Genomic DNA, 6985 nt, shown 5'->3' with positions numbered 1-6985 from the left:
TGCGCATCTTCCTTGTTTTGTGGATATTGACAAATCGTACAGATATCCATGGAGCAAGAATCATGAATAGTCTCTAACGTGCACATGATAAGTTCTATCTTTTTCACGCCAAAATCTAAATTTCAACTCAACAAAATCCAACTACATTTGATTTCATCAAATGAATCCAAACTTACTGATATACCCATTACTACATTTTTCAAAGATAATGATAGTACTATAAAAGTTAAGAAAACTTAAAACCTTTTTTTACACATAACATGTCATATAAAGTTAGGTTGTTGTTTGTCAATAAAGTTAGTACCTCTCCCACCCCCATAATGCCAACTTCACCATTGCCATTTCTAAGCTAGAAATCCTAGTTGGTCCATTAACCATTTACGCCAACTTTAGAGATGGGATTTCAATTGAAATATTTGAGGTTAATATTAACTTTTTAATTATGTACAAAAAAAATGAAATTTTAACCTCATAAGATTTGAAATAACATATAACAATAACATGTACAAAATTAGTATACAAAACAACTGTGACAATATTCGATACCCACCAATGGTTGAAAATTTAGCACGCTCTAGTACAACCAATCCATATTCATCCAAGAAGATGCCATTGTTATCTTTACTCCAAAAACTCCCAACTATTCACACTCTACAAATAAAGATTCTACCCCAACACTCTTTTCACAAACATCCATTTTGCTCACAAACACAATTAAATCAACACACGATCACAAACCTTTATGACATTGTACACGAACTTATTGAGCCCATGATAAATTCTGAGCTTCTGGCAATAATCAAATGACTTTAGACTAAAGAGTAAGCCAAAACAAGAAAAAAAAAACAAACTTGCTATAATTTCTGTGGACATGGGCAAAAAGGAAGAAACACAACAAGTATAAAGCTTTTGAGTCCCCACTTTGACCAAATGACAGATGCTAACACAATAACCAAAGAAACAGAACAAATTCAAGGACCAACTTGAAACATTCAATGCACCAATTCTATAAAATATCTAAACAAGAATATATATAATTTATCAAGAAACAAAATATCCCCACAACAATGAGATCTTTAGGGTAACCCTTGTTTTCTTTTTCATTCATAAATGGCTTCCATTAAACGTCCAGCATGTATACATCCAGATTTCTCATAAAGACCATAGTTAAGTAGTACTTGAAAACCCTAATCTTTTTTTTCTAGTAAAGGACTTGAAAAATTAAAATAAATAGGTGCCATATCCGAAACCCTAATTAATAGACTTGAAGCAGCAAACCAAACCAAAAACTCATATCAAAAGCAAGCATATTAAACTATGGTTCACCCATTGATTCATCAACACAGAAAAGCAAAAAAGTAAATAGAATGGTGTATGGATGCAAAGCAAATGTGAAGAAACACATTTACCCTTTATCCTCCACCATCCATGGTAGCAGATCAACGGTTGTTAGATGTAGGGCATTCTCTGGCGAAGTGTCCATCCTCACCACAGTTGTAGCAGCCGCCGCCGCCACCGCCACCGCCACCACCTCCGCGTCCTCCACCACCTCCATAACCTCCACCTCCACGTCCTCCACCACCATATCCTCCGCCTCCACCACCGTTCTGGGTACATTCCCTAGCCATGTGTCCACTCTCACCACACTTAAAACAAGCGTTTCCACCACCGCCGCCTCCTCCATAACCACCGCCTCCACCATAACCACCGCCTCCACCACCGTATCCTCCTCCACCACGTCCTCCACGGCTACCACCGTTGTACCCACCACCACCGCCTCCATAACGATCACCACCTCCGCCTCCATAACGATCACCACCGCCGCCTCCACGGCCTCCACCACCACCACCACCACGGGTACTCCCCTGGACAGGACCTTCATTGGGACCAGTAACATCAGCAGCTTTAGTACGGCCATCAGATCCGTTCTCAATCACGTACTCCACGGTCTCACCGTCACCAAGGCTGCGGAATCCCTCAGTTCTGATGGACGACTGGTGAACAAAAAGCTCCTCGCCGCCATCTTCAGGAGTGATGAACCCAAATCCCTTGGTATCGTTGAACCATTTGACGGTTCCTGATTTCCTAGCGCCGTCAACGTCCATTTTTTGAATTGAAGAGAAACTCACAAACCCTAGAAATCGAAAACCCCCAAAATCAAGAGAGCAAACCCTAGTCTCTCTCTAGAAACTTGGGATAAGTTTGTTTCCACGCTCACGCGCGTATATATAGAGTAACAGTTTTTGCGATAGGGGTAAAACTGGAAATACGAAATCCGATTTTATCGATTGCAAAGTTTTTTTTTTTTCGAAAAGATGACCGTGAGGGAATCTGACCACGACGCCTCTACTTCTCAATGGAATCCAACGGCCAGGATGAATTCATGAAGTGATTTTATAATTTTTTTAGGGATAATTACAAAAAGAATAAAAATATATTGATAACGATAAAAAAAATCTACAAAATACATGCTTAACAATTTTTGAATTTTTTGTTCCAAATTGTAACCTAATTTTTTTTTTTTCACTTCAGCCTGAAGTCATGCTTGTAAGTCAAAACTCATTACAACGCGATCGTTTGATATTATACTGATCATATGAAAGCTTGCGTGACAATTGAATTATAATATTTTAGTAATAACTGTATATATAATTCTTTCAAAAGTTTGAGCATTTACATCAATAAAAATAATTTTGTAATCATAAAACCGCATCAAATTATAAATATCAAAAATTGCATTATACATAGATGTTAATATGATAATTGATTAATTAATAATGTCAAAAATCTCAAATAAAATTCAAATCATCAACCACTTAAATAAATTTGCAATTTAATCATAAAATATACATAAAACATAATTAAATAGAATAATGTGGGCATTATTTGTTGTGTTGTGTTGTATGTGATATTTTTTAACTCCTTAAGCTTTGTGGTTACAGTTGTGGATTAAATATTTTTCAGCTACTTTATCAGTTCATGAGGATGCGAATGCGTAACTGTACACAAACATCAGTAGTATTATGATCGGAGATTACGCGATACTTTCGTTATAACTCTGATTTATGGATTTCAATTTATGAACAAATGGTTTTGCTTTGCATGTACCTTTATTAAAATGAATGTTTATGCCAGTTTAAAAGGGAAAAAATTTATTCTGAAAATTAGTACTTTACAAGTTGGTATCAGAGCTCATTGTTTGAGGGCTTTGGACCAACACTTATGTGATTCCAAACTCAAACTAAGGATCTGAGAATTTTTATAAACCTTTTTGAAAAAGAATTAACTTAAAAGAATGAAAGAAGATGTGATGTGTACAGTCAGTCGGAGCTCAGGTAAGTGATTCACAAACTCAAACTAAGGATTTGCGCATGGTTGCATGCTAGAATGTCTGCTTATGAGAGATACTTTTTTGTGCCTGATATGTGAACTGTTATAGATGCATGATAACATGTAGGCTAATGATCTTCAGGAATTGCATGCTAGAATGTTGTTTGTTTTTTTCTACGTGAAACCTATATTGATATTAATTAACTATTGAGTGAATACGTTAGGTTGCATACCACTAATATTAAATAGTTTTAGAATGCTTGATTTGGCCCTCTATCGCGAAAGACTCCCTTTCGAGCTACAAATACCACGTTCTCACTAGGTCTGTAGAACAAGTATCCAAAAGACTTTTGTGGGTAACCAATGAAAATACATCTCTCACTTATAGGTTCTAGCTTGTCATGAGTCTCTCGTCTAACGAAAGCTTCACAACCCCAAACCTTGATATGTGCTAACGAGGGAACTTTTTGTGTCCACATCTCGTAAGGTGTTTTGGCAACCTTCTTAGTAGGGACAATATTAAGAATATGGGCAGCTCTCTCTAAGACATATCCCCAAAAGAAATAGGAAGGGAAGCTCGACCCGTCATGGAACGAACAATGTCTAACAAGGTTCGATTTCTCCTCTCAGCCACACCATTAAGTTGTGGTGTCCTAGGAGGAGTCAATTTGTAACATTCGTCTCTCGAGGTATTATTTAGATTATGTAACTTAATATTAGCTTTGGGCTAACACTTGGACAATGGACCTTTTGGGTGGACCTTAGCAAAATGGGCAAAGAAGTTGGGCTGCCCATAAGTCGTACACTGGGCGTAACTTGGCGTACGCGGGGCGTAGTGGCACATTGGATTCGAGGGACTCGGGGGCGTACGCGCAGCGTACCAAGAGGTAACCCAGCGTACGCGAGCAGATGTCAAACCCTAATTTTTAGGGTTTAAGACATATAAATACCCCATTATAGCCTCCCCTATGGCCTCCTCACCAGTCCCTCACCATCAGAAAACCCTAGTTCGCCTCATACTCTATTGTTGTGTGTGCTTGACCTTTTTGAGTTAATTTTGATGAATAAGGCTTGGAAGAAGTGAAGAGAAGTTGGAGGAGAAGCACTTGAGTATCTTGAGCTCAAGGATCTGGAACTAGTTCATCTTTTGGCACCCAAAGGAGGTATAAAGCTCCTATCTTTCCTCTTAGAAGCTTAGATCTAGGGTTTTGAAGCTTTGGACCTTTTTAGGTCCAAAGAATGGATCTTGTTTATGAAACTTCGTTTTTGATCGTAGGGTTGCCACCCTTGAAGCTCAAAGTGTCCCTTTAGCAGTAAAGTTGCAAGCTTTGAGGCCTTTATGTAGCCATGCATGAGATCTAACCATTTTCATGGAAGTTTATTGCTATTTTTAGAGTTGGGTTCATTTGGTGGGTTGCAAGCCACCAAGTGATCGACTTTATGGGTTAGGACGAAGTATTGGACTCAGATCTGTAGTTTGGACGTAGTGTCTTAAGGAATTAGGCAGTTTTGGAGAAAATGGCTTAAAAGGAGAGTACGCTGGGCGTACACGCCAATACGTGCAGCGTACAAGCCATTCAAGTAGTACGCGCAGCGTACAGAAGGGTACACTCAACGTACGCTCAGACAGTGGGCTTTATGTTATTGGGCCTCGATTTGGGCCAAGCTTTGGACATAGCAGTAGTTGGGCCGTGATGGGCCTTCAGAAGTCAGTCAAGGGCCCAAGGACTAGTTGGGCTTGAGAGGAAAGCCCATTTGAGGAGTTGGGCTCAATTTAGAAAATTAGGCCATTTGGAGACTTTAATGGGCTTTAATGAGTTTGGAAGGACTAGAAAGGATTGGGCCTAGGTCATGGCTCAAATTAGATCAAAAAGGGGTAAAACAGTCATTTTACCCTTAGAAGGATTCTTAGTTTTTGACTAAGTGCTTATTTGGTCGTAATAGCCGGATAGTAGTTGGAGCAGCGGACATAGTTACCTTGCACGAGTTTTTCAGCAACCAGATTGAGAGGTGAGTTTCTCTCCAGTAGGAACGGGTCTAAGACCACAATATCGGCCCGTTTAGTTGATAGTAGTTTCGGGCTTCGGTCCGATGTCGGGGCGGTCCCGAGGAGAGTATATGTATGCTTGATGTCTTTGTGATTCATGCATGTTATGTGTTATGTGTTCCGGGGCAAGCCCGATGCCGGGGAAAACCCGATGTATGTTAGTATATTTGTTATGTGTTTTGTGTTCCGGGGTAAGCCCGATGCCGGTGCAAGCCCGTTGCATGTTAATTTATATGTTATCAGTTATGTGTTCCGGGCTTCGGCCTGATGACGGGTTAAGCCCGATGCAGTTTATATGTTATGTTATATGTTTATGATATATGTTATGATGTGTATATGTCGGGGTAAGCCCGATGCCAGACGTAGTTTGATGCCGGGGTGAGCCCGATGTCGGGCAGGAGTCCGATGTCGGGTTCATCCCGATGTAGTTGGGAGTAGTCCTAGAGTTATGCTATTTGTTATATGTTATGTGTATGGTATGTGGTAGTTTGGGGGAGCTCACTAAGCTTCGTGCTTACAGTTTTCAGTTTTGGTTTCAGGTACTTCAGCTAGTAAAGGGAAGGGCTCGGGTTGATAACATGATACACACCACAGTCTTTCTAGCCTGGGAGATTACTCTGATATTTCTATCATATGATTTTGTCACGGTATTGATATGATGTTTTGAGATACACGATACATGGTTTTCTTTATGATTATAAAACTAGTTCATCTATGGACTTTATCACTAAGCTTCCCAGGACCGCACGTGGGGTCGATTCGAAATGGGTCATCGTGGATCGGTTGACCAAGAGCGCCCACTTTATACTAATCCAGGAGAGAATTTCGTCCAAGAAGTTGGCCAAGATTTACGTACGGGAGGTGGTGGCACGACATGGAGTGCCTGTCTCAGTAGTGTCAAACCGGGATGTCCATTTTACTTCCAGATTTTGGAAGCGGTTTCACGACGAGATGGGTCCTCGTCTCCACTTCAGCACCGCTTTCCACCCTGAGATGGACGGACAGAGCGAAAGGATGATTCAGACTCTCGAGGACATGCTTCGATCATGCGTGTTGGATTTCGGTGGCAGTTGGGATACGTATCTTCCGTTAGCGGAATTTTCGCATAACAACAGTTACCACTCCAGTATAGACCGACCTCCCTTCGAGATGCTTTACGGGAGGAAGTGAAGGACCTCAATCTGTTGAGGTGAGGTCGGTCAGAGAGTCATAGGGAGTATGGAGGTAGTACTCAAGACAACGGAGCGGATCCAGCAGGTCCGTAGCAGGCTCCAGACTGTCCAGAGTCGGCAGAAGAGTTACGCCGACAGACGACGTTCAGACTTGGAGTTTCAGGTGGGCGACATGGTCCTCCTGAAAGTGTCACCCTGGAAGGGTGTTATCCGGTTCGGAGGCGGGGCAAGTTGGGGCCCAGGTACATCGACCCCTTCAGGGTCATAGCCCGGGTGGGAAAGGTGGCATACCGATTGGATCTTCCAGCCGAGCTCAGTCAGATCCATTTCACTTTCCATGTTTCTCAGCTACCAAAGTGTTGGATAAGGTGTCTAAGTCCATAACTTATTTGGTATATACTTGACCCGACCCGGCATGGTCCATTTGGGTTGCACT

At 41.1% G+C, this 6985-nt stretch overlaps 1 pseudogene; it reads right to left on the bottom strand.

Moving 5' to 3' along the window:
• Positions 1 to 1075: 1075 nt before the first annotated feature.
• Positions 1076 to 2221, bottom strand: LOC145166239 (cold shock protein 2 pseudogene; annotated as a pseudogene).
• Positions 2222 to 6985: the final 4764 nt, after the last annotated feature.

Source organism: Lactuca virosa, chromosome 3 (genome assembly GCF_052849685.1).
Source record: "Lactuca virosa cultivar CGN04683 chromosome 3, Lactuca_virosa_CGN04683_v6, whole genome shotgun sequence".
Taxonomy (NCBI): domain Eukaryota; kingdom Viridiplantae; phylum Streptophyta; class Magnoliopsida; order Asterales; family Asteraceae; genus Lactuca; species Lactuca virosa.
Note: the sequence above shows the minus strand (reverse complement) of the source record. Positions and strands in the feature narration are given on the sequence as shown.